The sequence below is a fragment of the Rutidosis leptorrhynchoides genome, chromosome 4 (assembly GCF_046630445.1).
Source record: "Rutidosis leptorrhynchoides isolate AG116_Rl617_1_P2 chromosome 4, CSIRO_AGI_Rlap_v1, whole genome shotgun sequence".
Classification (NCBI taxonomy): Eukaryota; Viridiplantae; Streptophyta; class Magnoliopsida; order Asterales; family Asteraceae; genus Rutidosis; species Rutidosis leptorrhynchoides.
Window position 1 is genome coordinate 471,567,376 of NC_092336.1, and position 24,367 is coordinate 471,591,742.

Consider the following 24,367-nt stretch of genomic DNA (forward strand, 5'->3'; position numbering starts at 1 on the left):
AAATTTTTTCCCTCCGAGTGGGACATCAATTAATTGAGTTTTGTCAATAAACTCGTTAAACCACTTAGCCCTTCTATCAATAAACTCGCAATTTTTTCTTTCGCTTTTGTCTCGAACTTCGTTGAAATCTCCACATAAGATCCAAGCCGCATCGTGAGCACCTAAAAGAGATTCAAGACTCGACCACATTTGCAACTTATTAGCATCGTTATGAGGACCATATATATTGACAATGAAAGTAAGTTCATCTCTACCCTTCCACCTACCCGCCACCGCAATATAAAAATCACTAAAAAAGGATTGTTCTACCACAAAGTTATTCGTGTTCCAAATGAGTAAGAACCCCCCCCCCCCCCCCCCCCCCGAATTCCCTATTTTCTCTTTTTGGATAAAATCAAACTCGTGTGACCCCCAAAATAAAGTAACCCAATTATTATCCACGATGTTTAACCTAGTTTCTTGTAAGGCAACAATACAAGGACTTTCTCGAAAAACTAATTTCCTAAAGTCACCAATTTTACTATGTTTCCCCGACCCAAAACCACGAATATTAAGACAAAGAACCTTCATAAATAAGCAATAAGGAAACGATGTAAAAAACTAAGAGTAAGACTTAGACCTGATGATGGTCATCATCCCACACTAGCCCAATTCGACTCGCCACCTCGCATGTTGGGTTTCCTAAACTTTTTTGCACGTTTACATCACAGTTGTTTTTGGGAGAAGTGATACCATTATTACCATTTTTCTCGTTTTCCAAGCCTTTACCTGCAAACCCCGATTCTTCATCTTCTACCTCCTTCTCCGGCTGCAAGTTACCGTTGTGATTACCGGAACCACCATTGCCACCATTGTTTCCCTTTTCATCGTCAGAGCTAGGGTAAAAGATGTCCTCATCATCATCATCACAGTGACTATCATCAATATTATCCTCATCAGACTTTTGACTTGCATCGACATCACCCCATTCACTTGCCTGTGATTCATCCAAATCGATCTCAATGAAATCATTAACGTCTTTTATGACCCGAACATAAGAGATGTTGCTTCCAATCTTGAGTTTAACCGTCTCATTGATCAAATTAATACCCCAGACCTTCACCAACACCTTGCCAGCAATCAAGTTTTGGTTACCCATAAGTGAACAATTCGAGGTTTCAAATATCTGTCCCCACCATCCTGCTATTTTTTTAAAAGTATCCTCTTTCTAGAATTTAATCGTGACCCCAACGATGTTTAGCCAAGTCAAGCGACCTGACACCAAATAAGGACTAGTGCCAGGTTTAATGTTTTCCATCCACTGGTTGAGGCTGTGATCCTGACGTTCGACAAAGTTCTTGACTGAAAGGTAATCATGATGGTTAAACCACCCAAGTACTTGTATTCCACGTTTTGAACACCTTCTGCAGTACAGAGGGAACGGATGTTGCTAAGAAACTTCAACTTTTTGACATCACCAATGATAGATCTTTCCATGATTGACATGTTGTCATCATCGATTGGGATGGTGACTACCCTCTCATTGACGCCACAATTATGATTTCCCGTATTCCTGTTATTAGCTTGATCTCCATCTACTCTTCTATTGCTCACCACATCACTGAACATCTTGTCGTCTCCAAGGGCAGGACTACCCTGTTGATAGTTTCTGTGACCCTGGTGAAGCGACCCGTCCTAATCCATAAGGACGAATACAATAACATATGATTACATCGCGAGGTATTTGACCTCTATATGATACATTTTACAAATATTGCATTCATTTTTAAAAGACAACCTTTCATTACATCGAAAGTTGACATGCATGTATACCATTTCATAATATCCAACTTATAAATGTCCTAATCTATCATTTACTTAATAATAATCTCTATTGAACTCAACAACTTGAATGCAACGTCTTTTAAAATATGCCATGAATGATTTCAAGTAATATCTTTAAAATGAGCAAATGCACAGCGGAAGATTTCCTTAATAACTGATAATAAACATGCTTTAAAGGTCAACAAAAAGGTTGGTGAGTTCATTAGTTTATCGTAATCAATTATTTTCATAATTTTAATAGACTACAAGATTTCCTTTATTCAATAATCATACACTCGCAAGTGTTTAAAAATCATTCATATGGATTGAACACCTGGTAACCGACATTAACATAATGCATATAGAATATCCCCAAACAAAAACTCGTCTGTATAATATAAACTCGATTACTAAAGCATACCATTTTCCAGTATGGGGGTGTTAGTGCCCGTAGATCTACCTTTAGGATTCGCGTCAATTAGGGTGTCTGTTCTCCAATTCTTAGGCTACCAAGCTAAAAGGAGTGATATTCGATTCGATAATCCAACCATAGAATGTAGTTTCGATTACTTGTGTCTATTTCGTAAAGCATTTATAAAAGTAGCGCATGTATTCTCAGTCCCAAAAATATATATTGCAAAAGCATTTAAAAAGGGAGGAAATGAAACTCACAATACTGTATTTCGTAGCAATTGTGCATATGATGGCACTGACAAGTATAGGGTTGGCCTCGGATTCACGAACCTATATATATATATATATATATATATATATATATATATATATATATATATATATATATATATATATATATATTCATAGATTGGTCAATATCTGTCTAACAAATTAGGTCAGGTCATAGTGTATCACAGTCCTAATGCTCGAGACTAATATGCAAAAGTCAACAAAAGTCAATTTGACTAAAAAAGACTTTTAAAATCTATTTATGTTTATTATATAACTTAAATATAGTCATTTAATATATAATATATTTAACAGATTTTATTAAAATAATAATATAATTCATTTATTAATAAATAAAATTTTATATTAAAATTTATATAATAAAAATATACTTTTATATATCTTAAGTAATAAAACTTATAAAGTTCATTTAATATCATAAAAATATAATGATAGGTATTATTAATGTAATTATATTACATGTAGTAAAATATCTTTGTATCACATATTGATTTGATAAAATATTATCGATAATAACAATAATAAGTGAAAGTTGTATTATTTTGTAATAATAATTATTATTATTCTACTAATAAAAATAACAATATTTATATTTACTAATGATTATAATAAATTGATAATTCTAATCATGACAATCTTAATAATAGCAATACTTTTTAATATTAACCGTAATAATAATATTTTATATAAAAATAATATTTCTATTCAAAACGATAATTTTTAAATAATAATAATACTAAAATGATAATAATAATGATATTTTATCATAACAATGATATTTCTATTAAAAATGATAATTTTAATAAAATGATGGTTTTAATATTAGTGATACTTTTAATAATAATAATGACGATAAAAATAATAAATTGATAGTTTTGATAAAAAAAAATATTAATTATTTTAATAATAACAATGGTAATAATAATAATAATAATAATAATAATAATAATAATAATAATAATATTATTATTATTATTATTATTATTATTATTATTATTATTATTGATTATTAAATAAAAATAATAATAACGACGATAACGACGATAACGATTACGATAACGATAACGATAGCGATAATCATTTTAACAATAATATTTTAAAATTATAGATAATTCAATTGACGATATCTTTTAATCCGTTCATCAAAACCAAACGATATCTAAATGAAAAGTTTATAGTTTTTCGCCAGATTTCCAACGACATGCATATCATATACCTTATCTCAATCGCATATGTATCAAATTCATAATTTATCATAAGTTATCTAACGACAAAATTAAACATACACGCATGCATAAACATATATACTCGAGCACTAGTCAGGGATACACTATTAATATATAAAAGATAAGATATGAGTGCTCGCGTATCAATATTGAGATTCAATATTGCAGGAAAATACGTATATGCAACGGAGATGATAAACACTAGATTGACCTCACGAGCATACCCTTGAACCATACCCATAACCTCCATAGCTATAACCCATAATTTCCTTAGCTCTATCCCTCTCAACAAACCCGTTTTGAAATAAACCACTCATGACTTCGTCGTAGTATTTTATGTATATTAATACTAATAATATTACTACTGATAATAATAATACGATTAATAATAATATTAATCTTAATAATAATAATAATAATTAATAATAATAATAATAATATATATTACATATAGAGAGATTGAGAGATATGAGATTGAATGAATTCGTCCGAAAACTGATCGAGCTTTATAGCCCCTTTCTGGACCCATGAGCTCCGCGATCGTGGAGCTTTTCAAGCATACACCTCCGCAATTGCGGAGGTTCCTGTTTCCAGCTCACTCACAAACAAAACGTGGGCTGCCGACAATTTTATATATATATATATATATATTATAATATATTTAATTTATATAATTAATTAAATATTATATTATATTTATATACATAGTTAACCTGTAAATTTAGTTCCGCTGATTTGTACGTTAACGCTCGACTTATGTCTCGGTTCCGGTTTCTTGAACGTCCTTTCTTATGCTTATTGTACTTTACGTTTCGCGACGTATACCTTTATCACTATTTAGGTTTATTCGCCAACAAATTATATTACTTGTAATGTAAATTATACATTTGAGTGTTATGGTCATTTGCTTCTTTAAATCGACGTTTCGTTATATTTCAAAATATTGCTAAAAATTATTTTAAATCAAAACGTTTTATGATTAAGTTAATATTATATTTTATCACCTTATAAAATATATATGTTCATTTAGAAATACAAGTTTATACATATAATATATATTTGAAATATTTATCTAATAATATAATATTTAGTTTTTCAAAACTAATTATATTTCAAAGTGTAATTTAAGATCATTTACATAATAGGAATTACTAGATCATATAACGTTTTAAAACTTAACTAAGTATAGTTCATTTATGTAATAGCGTTTATTTTAATCTCTTAACGTTCTAATTGACATATCTAAATATCAATCGAATCAATAAGCGAGTGTTACAATTGTTTACTTAATTAATTTGAAATCAGATATATCTAATATACATAAACACGTTTTAAATACACGTTGCAAGTTATCTAAATATTTAACAACCAATATTCCAACTTACATTAATTAATCAAAGATATTTTAATTAATCAAGTTCTATTATATCGAAAAACGTTTTCGTACGTTTGAAATTAAATTAAATAAATATAATAATTTGTTTTCCCAAAACTAAATATATTTAGGACTCATTTCAAAAGGTTAAAATAATGGAAGTCATTATATCATAAAATGTTTTAAAAAAAATAAAATCATATATGACACATAATAAATTTCAAGTTTCTAAATCGTCGTTTGTTGGTGAAGCATAACATAAGGTTTAATGGTTAAAAAAAATCATTTAATGTAAAACGTTGATTTACTCATCTTGTCAATATCCAACATCTAAATTACTTACCTTACACTTGCTTACTTTTACATTTAAATAAAATGAAAATTAAAATAGTTATCTTATCAAAGTCATGAGGAAAATGTTGTAAAGCATGAATTGGAAATCAAACAGGAATTTCCACTAATATTTGTCTAGTACTCGATAATCGGCATTTTGTTCTCACTTATAAATCACTTTACCATTTATTCTGAATATCGTTAAAAAGAAAAGTTTCCTAAATCAAAGTGGACCTCTCAACAGAGACTCGTAATCATACAATGTATCTGATAAATCAATCATTTGATCTTATCTTCTAATTTCATCGATAAACATATTGAAACAAATACGTTCATGTAAAGTATTATACGTTTAGTACTTTGTTAATGTTTCAAGTTATAATATATACACATATACATATAATCATATCCGTTCATTTAATGGTTCGTGAATCGTCAGAATTTGGTCGAGGTTTAAATGAATGTATGAACACAGTTTAAAATTCTTGAGATTTATCTTAACAAACTTTGCTTATCGTGTCGGAAACATATAAAGATTAAAGTTTAAATTTGGTCAGAAATTTCCGGGTTGTCACACCTGGTAGTTGTGACAATCCTTCTCCGTAGCTTTTGGAGATGGGTTTCCTGAACCTTCGCCTTTATAGTTTACTGGACCTTCACCTTGAAATTTTACAGGTACTTTGGCCTTTCTATCGATTGCCTTGAAGATTTGTAGCATAACCCCATCAATCTTAATGTCCTTAATTTCTTTAGAAGCCATTCTTCATCTTGTACATTACCGAATCTGACAAACGCAAACCTCTTCCCATTCCTAAGTCTCTTTTTCACCATGTACACATCTTTCACCCATCCATATTGCTTAAACATCCTCCATAGTTCACCAACCTTCCATTCCTCCGGGAAGTTGAAAAACATGAAGGATTTGATATGATTTCTGTCTCGCCGTTCGTAATCGGATTCATTGTTACCGCCATAAACAAACCTAGACCTAAACGCGCCCGTAGATTTTTGTTTCCTCACCTCTTGCCACTCACCGATATTTTCTCTCTCTAGAATGGACTCTCTCTCTAGAATTCTCTCTCATCTCAATGGGCAATGACAAGTTATAATTCTGATAGCCTTAAAACTACAAAAAAAATTATGAACTAAATGGGTCGGGACAAGCAAATGATTTATCACTTCGTGCTCGAATATTCCAAATTTCATGGGCGTTACATAGATATTTTGATATAATATTCATTGCTTGAAATATTACCCCATCCACTTTTTAATCTATTGTTATCAGATAAAAAATACAGTTTAAGAAAAAATACTTAACACATGTATTTTTTTATTAACTTTTCACTCAGGTCCCTTATTTTTTACTATCTTTTTATTCTACATAAATAAAGTAACAACACAAAAAAAAAAAAAAAAAAAAAAAAATTACATTATTTTTATCCATTTAGTGATAGTGATAAATAGATTGAGTGAATAAAATATAGTTTTCTCTTTGAACGGTAACTAGATTTAAGGAGAAATAGTATAATAAAGTAGAAATTTGTACCGTTGATCATAAAAGTCAACGAAATGTCAATGCAATTTACCCTCAAATTCAAAATGCAAATAACCCCGAAATTTGACACCTTCATGTACCATGTACATCAAAACTTCATCAGATTTCATTACAGTATTACACGCGATATCATTAAGAAACACAAGGTAAAATTACACACACATATAGCTCGCATTGAATGATTAAGAGAGCATATCAAAATATAATGTATCTAGCATGACGAGATAATGCAATGGCACCTAGCAAGATAACGAGTATAAGCACAACGATTGCTCCAAACGATCCAATGAGCGAACCAGATGCACTTTGACAAAAGTCCCCGTATTGTTGGCATACCGGTAACCAATTTGTTGAAGTGTTTCCGTTATGAGCTAAATACACGATTGATGCAGCTAGATGCCCCTGCGGTCACAAGAGAAAGCATGACCTGCAAAACGATGGCTTTAATGTAAACAACCAGTTTTTTATAAGACACACGGATTAATATGATCTGGTAATAATTATTGAGATTTTTCAAAAGGGATGTCGTTAATGTACATCTTAGTGTTGTATGTTAACTTTAAAGCGACGGTTTTGAAGTATACAATACTTTTATGCACCTTAGCGACAACATTAAGATCTCGTGTTAGAAAATCCCATTATTGTAATGAGAAATGCTACCTAGACCTAACTAAATCAGAACGGACTGTACCACATGTCATTCATACAATACAGATCACTACAACTATCTAATCTTATAGCTTTTAACTTTTTGAATGAGTTTCTCATGCTTAAACTGGGAATATAATTGGAAGCGTGAAAAAATATGGCGTCAAAAAATTTGATTCGCGAAAAAATATGACGTCAAAAAATAGTAAGTGTTATTAACTTTTTGATACTTCTAAGTGTCATTGACTTTTCCTTTTTGTCACTATTATGTGTCAAAAATTTTGTGAAATTTATAAAATATATGTGAAGTTATTTATGCTTTAAAGTGTCAAAAATAATAAAAGCGTCAAAAAATGAGAATTTGTTTGTAGTAAGAGTTGAACCTGGACCTTCTTCTAAAACTAACTAAATATATTTCAAGTCTATCTATCAATTTCGTAACATATGAAACTCCAAGGGGTGACTTAGTGATTAAATGTTTGAGAATCTCTAAAGAAGACTCATGTTCAATCTAAAAATTTCTTAACATATGAAATTTACAAGAATGGTTAATTGTGTCATACCGTGTCAAGAATAATCAAGAGGATTCGGCTTCCTCTTGCAGCACTCCTCATGATGTGAACAATTGATAAAGGGATGGTAAGAACGAAATATGCACATGCTATCGCGTTAACAACCACAAACAACCTAAAACAAGATAAAAATACAAAATAAGTTACTTGATTATCGGTAGCAAAGACAATATAAACTAAACGAATTAATGATGTAATGATCAGTTAAGATGTACAGTTGTTAGTTTATGTACGTGGTAAAACAAAGTAACAAACCTGAAAGACGTGAAATCATCATATTGTGCGTCGAAGCGCACAAACCTAGTGAAGAACGGTAGAGTTTGTTCATTGGTTCCCATAGCAATTGCGGCACCTAATGTACCTGTGATACCAACAAGTCGTAGAACAAGATCCATCACCGCGATACCTTTGTTTGATCGAGCGGGCACTGGGACCTTGGATGCATATGATCCCTCTTCCAATCGTACTGGCTTCATCATCTTTGATATTTCACTATTATTTCTTTAACAAAGACTAATGCAGCTTCTCAATGCTGTAATAAGATGGTATGAAAATAGTTTCATAAAAAATGAAGGTGATCGAATGTGAGAATTTATACAACGTACATTAACATAGTTGATCGAGTTGAGTTGAGTTGAGTTGAGTTGGTGTGTTAGTTCTCTTGGTGTATTTTTGGCTTTGATTAACCTGCTCAACTTACAAACTTCCTACTCCATCAAATGGTCAAACATTCTTGGTGTACTAATTAATACCTTATAAAACCTTTTTGGATAATTAAATGCATAATGAACATAATTTCCAATTGATGTATTGTATAATATAGCAAACACCCTAATTTTTTAAATGCTCAATACAATTGGTCAAACATCATCAAAATTAGTTTGAATGCTTTAGAACTATCTTACAAATTTATGCAAGAAAAACTGTCTTTGATAACCAAACCGATACATGAAAAGATTCAGCATATATGAGTGGCTCGCAATAAACTAAAGTTATGTTCGAGCAAGTTATTGAACCCATTTCCTCTTTCGCTACTTCCTTCTTTCCATACCCCTCTCTTAATGACACTCGATTCATATTTTTCTTTTAAAAATAGTTGTTTTTAACATCTGTTTTTTTTTTATTATTATTATTTTTTTTTAAACCACACAGGCTTGCCTGAGTGGCCACCGAGTTGCCCAATGAAGCACACCACCCGTGTTCAATCCTTGGCTATGTCAAATTGTTCAAAAAGGGAGTGTGACAAGAGGGTGCGCATAATGCGCAATTCACCCGGTACCAGGTCTCGCGCTCGGGGGGCTTGATTACCCGAGGTTTTACCTTCTATGGGGGAGCCAATGTGCTCGTTCATAGGATGGTTTCCTTGCTAACCCAAAAAAAAAAAAAAAAAAAAAAAAAAAAAAAAAAAAAGAAAAAGAAAATCTGTTTTACAAATCTATTATTTTAAAGAAATTATAAACATAGTAAAACTGGCATTCCTAATGCCGGTTTGCCACTTGTTACACCAAACCGGCATTTGGAATGCCGACTAGTGCCTACACGGCACAACTTTTCAGCCCGAGACCTAGTTTTTTGCCACTCGTGCCATAAACCGGCATGCCAAATGGCGGTTTCACTACTTTTCTGGCACTCTCTGAAATCGGCATTTCAAATGCTGGTTTGTGCCGAACTGCATAAATTTTCATAAACCTCACACACTTTTATCTTTCTCAACATATAACATAAATGTCGGATTTTGGGGATGATGGATGGGAATACCTTCTGAATGTAGAATGATTCCGAGATCAATTACCTAAGTTCGCAATGCACTCAACTCGTATCGCTTACAAGTCCTACTCAACCCAATTTGGTGCCGACTCGGTCGCCACTATCACCCCAACCTACTTATCAAAATAGCTAAAAAAAACAAAAGCATCATTTTACACCACCAAGTCATATTTTGCGAGGTTTCGAGTCTAACAAAAGGAGTCAATTATCGTACAGGATTCCCAAACCCGCTGGTATATTACAAGCTGCGTATGAACTTTGAAATAACGAGAAAAACATTTTGGATGATAAGAGTACACAAGATTTTATAAGGGAAGTAGTAAACAAACCTGAAGTTAATGATTCGTTTACACTTGGTTCGTGGCTTCACGCCATGGAGTCTGCATATCCATACGGGGGTAAACTACAATATTGTTTGGTTATGACAAAAATCCTAATTAAATTTTTGACATTTTTCTATAATTTTGTGACTGCAGACAACTCTAATATAGCAACATTAAGGACAACCTAGGTGTAACCGGGTCGATCAAGTTGTTGGTGTTGTCAAGACGTGTGGTCCAAATGTTGTAGGCGATCTATCTGTAACACTAAAAGTGAGTTTACCTGACTCATTCATTTTTTAAATAAATGTATTGATTTCACTTAAATGTGGTAATATAAGTTTTTATCCTTGATTAATAGAACACTACTGGTACAATCAACGCAGTTGTTCATAGCAAGATTATTAATGGTGTTGAAGGTCAGTATGAAGGTATTAAAGGCATATGTGATGAAGCTGTTTTGGTGATATAAAATGTTGTCGTTATGCCCTTTCATGGGTGGAAATTTTTTTAGCATTACGCGTAGAAATTTAGTAAATGTGTTCTTTAAAGACGGTGGGTGTACTTAAAGTTGTGTTAATTGTGTTATTTTTATTTGTATTGATGTTATTGTTGTTGTTTGTAATAAAATTGTTACTTAAATTCGTCATTAAACAAAAAACATAACTATTACAATCAATAAAATTAAAAATACAACCAATCAATGTCTATGTCAGTGTCGATGTCCACCGGTTTCACAAGTTGGTGGATTTGTAATCCTGTCACTTCTCTGGAGTTGCTGTGAGGGCTCATCAGCTGCTAGATTCTCCTTAGATGCTAGATCCTCCTCAACATGTGGTTGTGATGGACTCCCAAATCTTGCATCGTGTACGTACTTTTCCTTGGAGTCTGCTGAGGGGTACGATTAATGTAATCGTATATATCCAGGGCCGAGGTGGCACGAGAGGATTGACCCTGATGTGTTTGCTGAGGGGTATGGTGAGTCTGATCATAGTCATAATCCGATCATTGGAAGTTTTGTTTACTATAGTACTGAAAACCCGGATTTTGCTAACTATGATGCGTGTAGCCCATCAACTAATGCGATATGTTAAAAAATGACTGCATGTTTGGTTGACTACTCGGTTGCATTTAAGCTGCAGTCATCTCGTGCATCCTAATTCCTAACTAACCTCTCCGTTTGCTTATTAGTTAAAAGTAAACAAATTTTAAAATCAATTCAATTCAAATGTAACGTATATTAATAATAGTAATAATATATATTTATATATCATAGTTTGATAATGATAGTCCACTGTGTAATTAAAAAAAGAGTTACACCAAAGGGCCATTGGCCTAGCGGTATCGAGGTGACTCTTTCAACCTATAGGTTGGGGGTTCGAGTCCCGGGATGGGCAAGTATATATTCGTATTTAAATTCGTGTATGGGTGTGTGTGTTTGCCTTTCAAAAAAAAAAAATTTAAAAAAGAGTTACGGTGTTGCATTAACAGAATACATATTTATATGTTAAATTATAAATCAGTTAAGCTTCATAAACAAATTCAATATACATCGCACCAAATATTTTATTAATGAAATAGTACACCAATTTAATCAAAAAGGTGTCGTGGGTTAAATAGGAGAAAGTTCTTGCTTCGTTTGATAAAGGTGGGCTTATTATTGGAAGCCTAAAAGCTTTCAATATTGCTCTAGTGTTTAAATGGTGGTGGCGTTTTTTAATTAAACCGAATGACTTATGGACAAAAGTGATTAAATCGATACACGGGCCTGTTTTTCTCTCGGTTCACAGCCACTCCACTGTCTGGACTTCGATTGTCTCGGTCTGTTCTCGGATCACGAACAGAAAGTTGTTGCCAACAGATACATTTCGTATGACTATAGGGGATGGTTGTAGTGTGCGGTTTTGGCATGACTTATGGGTTGGAAACGATCTCCTCTCGCACCGTTTTAACAGATTGCTTCATTTAGACTCAAACCCGAACGCGTTCATTTCGGATAAATGGGTTGATGGTAATTGGCTTTTCACATGGGTTAGAGATAATTTGGGCGGAAGAATTGAGAATTGTATTAATAATCTTTTAGAGATTATTGGTAAGCCTGTATTGAGTGATCGTCCGGATTATTGGACTTGTTCGTTAAATAATGATGGTGTTTATACGGTTAAAAAAGCTAGAGAGCTCATTGATCGTATGATTCTTCCGTCGTCTCTTGTTGAAACTCTTTGGTACGTTTTTGTTCCTAGAAAAGTTAATATTTTCTTATGGCGTTTTCGTTTGGATTCTCTCCCAGTTCGTTGGAACCTATCCGCGAAGGGGATTGATGTATCTTCTATTGTTTGCCCGTCTTGTAACAACGGGGTGAAAACTAGAGATCATTTGTTTTTCGATTGTGAAGTTGCTCGAGATTTATGGTATAAAATTCGAATTTGGCTCGATTGTGATATGCCTCAATTGGCTTCATGGGATTCGTTTTTGGCATGGTTGGAAGGTATTCGGTTACGTCCTTCGTCTAAAGATCGTATTGTTGCGGTAACATTGACTTGTCTATGGGCTATATGGCGTTATAGGAACGACATTGTCTTCTTAGATCCTTTATGTAACAAAAGTAGTTTATTTGATTTCATTAGATTAATTTTTTTTTCGTTGGATTAAACATTGGAGTCATTTAGTTTCAAATTGGAACTTATGGTTTTCTATGTCGTTGTAGTTATCCCTTAGCACCTTGCTAGGGATCGTTTTTTTTCTAATATAATCATTCTTTGGCCGTTAAAAAAAAGTAATCTTCTTTACATATCAACACATCTCTCACTTTACCTATAACATACCAACACCTATTCCTAAAATACATGGATAAAACTTCAGGACTGCTATGTGTCAATTTGAATAACCACGAGAAATGCTTGATTACAATATTATCAATCATGAATTATTCAATGTTTTTTTGGATTTACATGAGTTTTGGACCCACTTTACTGGCCAACTAAACTCATGACGACTACTCGCTTGCGAACAATTCAAAGTCATCATCGCAGGTGAATCTCCGTAACCACAATGAATTTTCTAGATCTAGATGTACGCCTATGTGTACTCTATTTTAATATTACTCTTACTACATTATATTATACTATATACTAAATATGGACAACGATCACCAGTCAAATTCCGCCACATCATCAAAAAATCCTACAGTATAACAGTAACCACTAGGGGTGTTTTCGTCTTTTTACATATATTCAGTAAAAAAAACATTGAATTCTACACCAGTATTTCATGTCCACCAACCACCGTAATTTTGTCTTTTTACAACCCATAAATTGCCAAAAAAAAAAAAAAAAAAAAAAAAAAATTACAACAAATCTGCTAACCAAGATCATCTACCAAAATTGATAAAGTTATAATTTTTATAAATTGCCAAAAAAAAAAAAAATATTCCTAGAAACAAGTGTGAACAAAATCATACACCAAAAAAAAAAAAAAAAAGACTACAGTACCGGAGCTACTTCCGGCAACAGTTCCGGTTATACTGTAGCACCTTTTTTTTTCCCCTACCTCCATCACCACTACTTTAACTCCTGCCACCACCACCACTATATCTCAATTCCTAGAAACAAGTGTGAACAAAATCATACACCCAAAAAAAAAAAGGCTACAGTACCGAAGCTACTTCCGGCAACAGTTCCGGTTATACTGTAGCACCTTTTTTTTTTCACTACCTCCATCACCACTACTTTAACTCCTTCCGCCGCCACCACTATATCACCGCACTACAATTCAACAGTAACCGATAAGGGTATTTTTGTCTTTTTAACCCCCCCCTTTTTTTTTAATAAAACCCATTTGGTTCTTCCTCTAGATTAATCACCATCATCACCACTACCAGTAGTAGCAACGACTACCACCACCAACAACCGCAATGACGGCAATACAATTACCCCAACATGGCCAGCCTCCACCGACGGCTACATCCGCAAACAGGTAACAGCCAGCATGTAACATCCTCAATCGGGCCTAGATGTAAGATTACTAGATTGCCCTTAAGTTTGTATTGCGTTATTATATGCTTTTATTTTTATTCAATATTTATTATTAAATAATGATGTGGTTAGGACCAGTTTGTAACAAGGGTCACAGAACAGGTTTGTTTATTTAATTTGGACTCCGTTTGGGTTGCTAAATGACGTACGAAAGATATCAGATAACTGATAAATACCCGTGTGTTGTTCAGTGTGGGAATTAAACCCACGTTTGATGTCTAGAGCAGGTCATTTCTTGCATTTTCCAGATTCTTCCCAAACCACCCCGTTCTTCATCTCCCTCACCTACAATCAAACCCTAATCCTTAATCTTTAGCTAGAGCTCAAATTGTTCATATCTTTGTGTTCCTTGTGATTCACTGATTCTTTTAAGGTAAGAATCACAAGCTTCTATGCTCTAATCTTTGAGAAATTTAAAGTTTTGTGTTAGTTTTCATAAAAGTGTAAATTTGTGTCAAAACAAGTGATTTAAGTGTTGTTATGGTCAAATTGTTGTGAATTTTGAGTCTATAACAAGTAGTGAATAAGTTGTGGTCGATTTTGGTATTTAAAACGAGCTCTAGATCGAGATTTGAGGATTTCATCGTGAAGTCCGTAGCCTTTGTTCAGTTTCTGATGAAGATGAACACACTCGGCCGACAGTCGGTCGACAGTCGACCTACTGAGGGTTGAACCGGCCAATTGATGAAGACAACCGACCGACTGTTGAGTGAACTGACCGACTGAGATTTACCTTCGGCCGATTGATGTAATACCAAATGAATCGACCGACTGGGAAGGTCAGTCGACCGGTTGTGTCGACAGTCGACCGGTTTTGTCGACAGTCGACCGACTGTAAGAGTCAGTCGACCGACTGTGTGTCCAGGGCAGAATATTTTACCTATGTGTTGATTTTTAGCCGTTATGCTGCCCGTTTGTATTCTGGTGTTTATGATGTAAATTTTGAAAGAATTTTGAAAGTGCATAAGTGTTAAGCAAAAATTTTTAGCGGACAGTTTCTGATACAAAAATTTATATATTGTGTTATTTAATGTTAACGAACAGAAACTAACTTGTGTATATGTTTTCTCAGGAGAAAAGGAGAAAGAGAAGGTTCAGTGATTAGATAGCTGAATACCTTCTCGTTTGCTGGTAATCGGTGGGTGAGAGTAACTGGAGAATATAGTATATAGAAGCATGTTATATTATGATTGCCATGCTTGTTAGATATACTTATTGTTGTGGTTAGTTAGTACTTGTGATGACTGCATGTTAGTTGATGCTTGTCTGCTGGAGCCCGGTGCGTCCCTATTGTGTGGTAGCCTTGGTAGGAGAGATCAACCTGCGGGTTGGGTTCTTCTGTGGTAGCCTAGACAGCCGTGGTGCATATATATGTGAATGACGCGTCCGTCGCGTGTGGATTATGTATATACATACGGTGGTGGAGGAACTTCTGGTAAGCCCCAGTCCGATCAGCTGGTGGTTAATGGTTTGGCCGAGCCGCTAGAGTCTCTGTAGATGGCACTTGGGTGATGTTTGTGTGTTAGACTATGTGACATGATTAGTATAACACTTATGTATGCTATGACCTGTAGTTAGTCGTACTCACTTAGCTTCGTGCTAATTCCCCTCCATCTCCTCCCTGCAGGTTGATAGCTTTTGTAGATAGTGCTTTTTGGGAGAAGACGGGCATGGTGATGTTATGTTTGACAGGATTAACTCTGATGTGATCTTTTATAGTTTAAACCGTGTTCTTTTGAAAACAGTTTGTAACTACATCTTCTCCGTATAAACATGTATTTTGTAATGACACGTGACACTGGTTGTCTTAGCAATAGTTAATGTGGATATCGTATTTAATTAATATTATGCTTCCGCCTCGTATAAAAAAAAAATCAGCGGTGTCACAAGTTGGTATCAGAGCTGAGTTTGGCAGCATGTGCATTGTGATCTACATGTCATGTTCCCAAACTTAGAAGAGTCATGTCAAACATAACATGCTGGGGATGGGTTAAGTGAGTATTAGGACATGATATGTGTTAGTTGTTAGTACTAACAGAATTTATACTAAGCTTTGGTGTGAGTGTTGTGGTAGTGCAGCAATGACAGATAACGAAGCTAACGCTACTGACCCTGCTGCCCCTGGAACTGGTACATTCAGAGCCCCTGACGAAGATGGACATGTGTCTTCAGAAGAAGAAACTTCTCAAGAAGTAATAGAACTTCAAAGTCGGTTATTAGAAGCTCAAGAGAAAATCAAAGAATTAGAACAAGAACGGGCGAAATGGAACCCTAATACCACTGCGTTGAACACAACCTTTCCTCCTAACTTTTATACTCAAGCTGGTGGCAGTTCTCAATCACAGTTTCCACAAAATACCTATCAAAACTATCAAATGCTATTTCCGTTTAACCAGACTTTTCCTAATCAAATGATGTACCCATTTCAAGTCCATGAGACAAGAAGGAAGTGTACCTATAAACAGTTTATGGATTGCAAACCTCCTGAGTACAGTGGTCACACAAACCCTACAATGACCCTTAATTGGCTGAGGGAAGTGGAGAGAGCATTAGAAGCGTGTTTCTGTGAGCCTGAATCCATGGTGTTATTTGCTAGTAGACTTCTCAAGGGTGAAGCAATGGAATGGTGGGATTCTATTACTGCATATTTACCCAAGGAACAAATCAGCCAGATTACCTGGGAACAATTTGCCGCTAAGGTTCGTGAGCAGTATTGTTCTGAGTATGAGATGGAAAGATTGAAAACTGAGTTTCTGAGTATGAAAATGACTGAAAACATGACTATTGATGAGGTTTTCAGAGATTTTACATCGAAGTTAAGGTTTGTTCAACAGTCGGTACCGACTGAAAAGGATAAGATTCAGCATTTTATGCGAGTGATTAAGCCAGAATATAGAACAGTTGCGAGATTTGCAACCACATTGGCACAGGCTCATGAGATGGCGAAGATTACTGAAGGTGATATCATGACAGCGAAAAGAGAAAGTTCGAAAAGTGGATCTTTTGGAGGAAAATCAGAAAGTCAATCGGGTGGTCAGTCTGTTCAGCAATCAAGTAAGCAATCAGAATTTTGTGGTACGAAGTCAGGTGGGTTTAAACAGAAAAGTAAGTCTGATATTAATGGATCGGGTTCAAGTCAGTCTGGGTGGTGTAATGTTTGCAAGTCGACCCATCTCGATCCGTGTTCTCCAATGACCAGAAGGTGTTTAAAATGTGGAGTGTTAGGTCATGAATCAACAGCTTGTTCTTTTAAGTCTAATGTTTGTTGGAGTTGCCATCAAGAGGGGCATAGATCAGCAAATTGTCCATCTGCATCAAGATCCGGTTCTGGGGCAGGGTCAGGGGTGAGGTAGGTTACTTCTGGGGGATCTTCTGCTTCTACTGCCGGGCAGAAGAGAAAGAATCCTCCAACAGCAGAGGCAAGGGCATTTCAGATGACGGTAGACGCTGCAACCGCTACCGATGACGTCATTACCGGTATGTTCTTAGTTAATTCTTTGCCAGCTCGTGTGTTGTTTGATTCAGGAGCGAATTGTTCTTTTATGTCCTTAGGCTTCTGTAATAAGTTGAAGTTGCCTGCTAGGATGTTAGATGAGCCTTTGGGAATAGAAGTAGCTGATGGTAAAATGGTTCCATGCACATCATCTGTGTCTGGAATTACCATCGAAATTGACGGTCATTCCTTCCCTTTAACTTGTTTGTTGATGCCTATACCTAGCTTTGATGTAGTCATAGGTATGAATTGGTTAAGAGCTAATAGGGCTAATATTAAGTGTGATAAGAAGATGATTTCTTTCCGTTTGACCGACGGATCCCGAGTGATAGCTAGGGGAGAGCGCAGTGGATTTAACTTTCCTATGGTTTCCCTAATGAAAGCTCAGAAGGCGATATCGAAAGGGTGTGATTCGTTCTTAGCTTATGTGATTAATGTTAAGAAAGAAAAGAAGCAGGTGACCGATATTCCTGTTGTGTCAGAATTTCCAGAAGTATTTCCAGATGATTTACCAGGGTTACCTCCAGTACGTGAAGTAGAGTATAAAATTGATTTGGTTCCAGGTGCTACACCAGTTGCAAAAGCTCCTTACAGATTAGCTCCGTCAGAAATCCGAGAAATGATGTCTCAGATTCAGGAACTGTTAGATAAGGGGTTTATTCGACCAAGTTCTTCACCATGGGGTGCTCCTGTGTTGTTTGTGAAAAAGAAAGATGGGTCGCTTCGTATGTGTATAGATTACCGTGATTTGAATAAGAGAACAATCAAGAATAAGTATCCGTTACCAAGAATAGATGACTTATTTGATCAGTTACAGGGTGCTTCCTACTTTTCAAAGATTGATTTACGTTCAGGGTATCATCAGGTACGTGTTGCAGAGGACGATATACCGAAAACAGCGTTCAGAACTAGATATGGTCATTATGAATTTTTAGTTATGCCATTCGGGTTAACAAATGCGCCAGCAGTGTTTATGGATTTAATGAACAGAGTGTGTCGTCAGTATCTTGATAAGTTTGTGATTGTCATCATAAATGATATCTTGATATATTCGAAAATCGAGAAAGATCATGCTACGCATTTGAGGTTGGTGTTAGAACTTCTGAAACAGGAACAGTTGTACGCCAAGTTTTCTAAGTGTGAATTTTGGTTGCGAGAAGTACAGTTTCTAGGTCATGTGATTTGTGAACATGGTATTAAAGTGGATCAGTCTAAGATAGAGGCCGTAATGAATTGGAACTCACCGAAAACGCCGACAGAAATCAAGAGTTTTTTGGGTTTAGCAGGTTATTACCGCCGATTTATCAAAGACTTCTCTAAAATAGCAAGTCCGTTGAATAAGTTAACTAGAAAAGATGTGGCCTTTCGATGGACTGATGGACAAGAAAAGGCTTTTCAGACTCTCAAACAGTTGTTATGTCAAGCGCCGGTTTTAGCTTTACCAGAGGGAACATAAGATTTTTTGGTCTACTACGATGCGTCATGTGCAGGTCTGGGTTGTGTTTTGATGCAGAGAAATAAAGTTATAGCGTATACTTCACGACAGTTGAAGAATCATGAACGAAACTATCCTACTCACGATTTAGAGTTAACTGCAGTTGTGTTTGCTTTGAAGCTTTGGAGACATTATTTGTATGGTACACATTGTGAAATCTATACAGATCATAAGAGTCTTCAATATATCTTTTCGCAGAAAGAATTAAATATGCGTCAACGTCGATGTTTAGAATTGATTAAAGACTACGATTGTGAGATTAAGTACCATCCGGGTAAAGCAAATGTGGTCGCAGATGCTCTGAGTCGCAAGAAAACCATCGAAAATGTTAGATTTATGAGAATTGAAATAGTTTCAGACTTGATTGATCGATTGAAAACCGTTCAGTTAGTAGCTTTGAATGACGAAAACCTAAAGACTGAACAAATGACTAAAAGAAAATTTGACCTATGCAATGATTCTAGAGGATTAAAGACCTATAAAGATCGAATTTGGGTGCCTATGCTTGGAGATTTGAGGGATTTAATCCTTACTGAAGTGCATAAATCGAGATTATCAGTGCATCCAGGTAGTACAAAGATGTATAGAGACTTGAAAACATTGTATTGGTGGCCGACAATGAAGACAGATGTTGCAAATTTTGTCGAAAACTGTCATATTTGTGCGCAAGTTAAAGCAGAACATCAGAAACCGTATGGATCTCTAAGACAGTTAGAAATTCCTCAGTGGAAATGGGATCATATAACGATGGATTTTGTAACCAAGTTACCCCGAACCCAGAAAGGACACGACATGATCTGGGTGATTGTGGATCGTTTAACAAAGAGTGCTCACTTTTTAGCTACTCGTGAAACAGCTTCGTTGAGTGATTTGGCAGAGTTGTACTTGAAAGAAATCGTTAGTCTTCATGGTGTACCGTTGTCAATAGTTTCCGATAGAGATTCGAGGTTTGTATCAAACTTTTGGAACAGTTTACAATAGAATCTGGGTACGCGTGTGAATTTAAGTACATCATATCATCCACAAACAGACGGTCAGAGTGAACGAACGATTCAAACGTTAGAAGACATGTTGAGAGCGTGTGTCTTAGAATATGGTGGTTCTTGGGATTCGCATCTTTCACTGATAGAGTTTGCTTACGACAATTCATATCATTCGAGTATCGGAATGCCACCGTATGAAATGTTATATGGTCGAAAATGCAGAACTCCAACATGTTGGTTAGAAGCAGGTGAGAAACAATTTGCAGGTCCCGAAATTGTTCAGTTAACTGCAGAAAGTCAAAATTGCACGTGAGAAGTTAAAAGCAGCTAGAGATCGACAAAAGATGTATGCTGATCCGCGCAGACGTCCGGTAATTTTTAATGTAGGTGATCGTGTATACTTGAAAGTTTCGTCGTGGAAAGGGGTGATCAGATTTGGTAAACGTGGTAAACTAGCACCGAGGTTTATTGGGCCATTTCCGATCAAAGAAATTTTGAATGATCAGACTGTTGTTTTAGATCTTCCATCAGAGTTAGCAGGAATACACAACACGTTCAACGTGTGCTATCTGAGAAAGTGCAAAGTAGACGATGAAAGTCAGATTCTTCCATTGAAAGATTTGAAAGTCGACTTGACTCAGAAACTAGTAGAAGAGCCGGTTAGAATAGTGGACAAGAAAGTCACAAAGCTAAGAAAGAAACAGATTCCTATGGTGTTAGTGGAATGGCGGCACAGTTTAGGTTCTAACTTGATGTGAGAAACCGAGGAGTTAATGAAGGCGCGCTATCCCCAGTTGTTTGTCTTTGACCTGATTCCGAGAACGGAATCTTTTTAAGGGGGTAGATTTGTAACATCCTCAATCGGGCCTAGATGTAAGATTGCTAGATTGCCCTTAAGTTTGTATTGCGTTATTATATGCTTTTATTTTTATTCAATATTTATTATTAAATAATGATGTGGTTAGGACCAGTTTGTGACAAGGGTCACAGAACAGGTTTGTTTATTTAATTTGGACTCCGTTTGGGTTGCTAAATGACGTACGAAAGATATCAGATAACTGATAAATACCCGTGTGTTGTTCAGTGTGGGAATTAAACCCACTTTTGATGTCTAGAGCTGGTCATTTCTTGCATTTTCCAGATTCTTCCCAAACCACCCCGTTCTTCATCTCCCTCACCTACAATCAAACCTTAATCCTTAATCTTTAGCTAGAGCTCAAATTGTTCATATCTTTGTGTTCCTTGTGATTCACTGATTCTTTTAAGGTATAAATCACAAGCTTCTATGCGCTAATCTTTGAGAAATTTAAAGTTGTGTTAGTTTTCATAAAAGTGTAAATTTGTGTCAAAACAAGTGATTCAAGTGTTGTTATGGTCAAATTGTTGTGGGTTTTGAGTCTATAACAAGTAGTGAATAAGTTGTGGTCGATTTTGGTATTTAAAACGAGCTCTAGATCGAGATTTGAGGATTTCATCGTGAAGTCCGTAGCCTTTGTTCAGTTTCTGATGAAGATGAACACACTCGGCCGACTGTCGGTCGACAGTCGACCGACTGAGTGTTGAACCGGCCGATTGATGAAGACAACCGACCGACTGTTGAGTGAACCGACCGACTGAGATTTACCTTCGACCGATTGATGTAATACGAAATGAATCGACCGACTGGGAAGGTCAGTCGACCGGTTGTGTCGACAGTCGACCGACTGTAAGAGTCAGTCGACCGACTGTGTGTCCAGGGCAGAATATTTTACCTATGTGTTGATTTTTAGCCGTTATGCTGCCCGTTTGTATTCTGATGTTTATGATATAAATTTTGAAAGTGCATGAGTGTTAAGCAAAAAATTTTAGCGGACAGTTTTTGATACAAAAATTTATATATTGTGTTATTTGATGTTAACGAACAGAAACTAACTTGTGTATATGTTTTCTCAGGAGAAAAGGAGAAAGAGAAGGTTCAGTGATTAGATAGCTGAATACCTTCTCGTTTGATGGTAATCAGTGAGTGGGACTAACTGAAGAATATAGTATATAGAAGCATGTTATATTATGATTGTCATGCTTGTTAGATATACTTATTGTTGTGGTTAGTTAGTACTTGTGATGACTGCATGTTAGTTGATGCTTGTCTGCTGGAGCCCGGTGCGTCCCTATTGTGTGGTAGTCTTGGTAGGAGAGATCAACCTGCGGGTTGGGTTCTTCTGTGGTAGCCTAGACAGCCGTGGTGTATATATATGTGAATGACGCGTCCGTCGCGTGTGAATTATGTATATATATACGGTGGTGGAGGAACTTCTAGTAAGCCCCAGTCCGATCAGCTGGTGGTTAATGGCTTGGCCGAGCCGCCAGAGTCTCTGTAGATGGCACTTGGGTGATGTTTGTGTGTTAGACTATGTGACATGATTAGTATAACACTTATGTATGCTATGGCCTGTAGTTAGTCGTACTCACTTAGCTTCGTGTTAATTCCCTCCATCTCCTCTCTGCAGGTTGATAGCTTTTGTAGATAGTGCTTTTTGGGAGAAGACGGGCATGGTGATGTTATGTTTGACAGGATTAACTCTGATGTAATCTTTTATAGTTTAAACCGTGTTCTTTTGAAAACAGTTTGTAACTACATCTTCCCCGTATAAACATGTATTTTGTAATGACACGTGACACTGGTTGTCTTAGCAATAGTTAATGTGAATATCGTATTTAATTAATATTATGCTTCTGCCTCGTATAAAAAAAATCAGCGGTGTCACACAGCAAGTATCACTGTGACCCAGATCTGAAAGAAAAATAACATTAATTGAGATCTAAAAACCAAATATAGATCTAAAATAAATGATAACCTGTCAATAAACAAAAAAAGAAAAAAAATACACCGTATATAAAGTTACAGTGGACAATTTAGTAGCAACAATAGATATTCGAACTATTGAAAACAAGTTGGACTGCGTGCAAAACAAATTGTACATAGTGCAAATAAAGTTGTACATCATGCATATAAAGTTGTACATCATGTTTAAAAGGTTGTACATCAAACGGCGGTGACTTTTGCCGGAAAACAGGTAATCAACAGCCACCGCCGTCATCCACCACCATCAACCGCTGCCGGTTTCAAAAGAAAAAAATTAGTAGCGGGAGTCGCCATACCTGTTAGATCTGACCGGCGGACGTAGTAGATCAGAAAAATGATCGAATGACAGATATGTAAGAACCGCCACCAGAAAACGAGATGGAAGATGAAAAACGATTTAAGGCTTGTAGTAGAAACATAAAATCCAATATATAAAAGTAAAAATTCCAATAATAACTTAGAAATTTCAGATCTGAAGATTTGATTAAAAACGAAGTCATATCTACAAGTTTTGCTTTTACACAACCAAATATTTATGGTTAATTAGCATAACAAAATTTTGTAAAAGAGTAAAAATAATTCGTAGTAAATCTAAAAAAGAACGGTCATGGTTAACGGTGTGCCGGCGTTTTTGTGGTTGATTGAAATGAAAGAACTTTTTTTTCTGAAGAAATATCAAGTGAGATTTGAGGATGGTTTCAAGGAAGATGGAAAGATGAGGAGAAAGAGGAAAAGTAGAGATGTGATGTGTTAATAAGCAGACAAAGTAATAAAGCTGTATTTTTTGCAAACAAACAAATACTTCTTAAAAAATACAAATTAGAATTGGAACACAACATTTTAATTCATTCAATAATTAAATAAATTACTCCGTATATACTTTGATATGTATATGTATAGTATAGTGTATATATAGAGTATATAATAGCCTAATATTCAAATCTAGGATAAGAAGTATAATACTCCGTATAATACAGATAAATAGTGTGACGAGATCCATCCAGTGTAAAATAAAACATAGTAATATTGAATGTTACCATTTTTGTATTAGATTAGATTGATAAAATTTAGATTTGAGGCCCGTACTATATATAGTAACACATAGTTAAAAAAAAAACAAAGTGAACTAATTTTTAAAACGATTTTTAACCGATTTTTTAAATGTTAAATCAACCGATTATTAACTGAAAAACAACCCCGCAACTAAGTTATTTTT

At 35.1% G+C, this 24,367-nt stretch overlaps 1 pseudogene; it reads right to left on the reverse strand.

Annotated features, from left to right (window-relative positions):
* Positions 1-7,192: 7,192 nt before the first annotated feature.
* Positions 7,193-8,696, reverse strand: LOC139842295 (casparian strip membrane protein 1-like; annotated as a pseudogene).
* Positions 8,697-24,367: the final 15,671 nt, after the last annotated feature.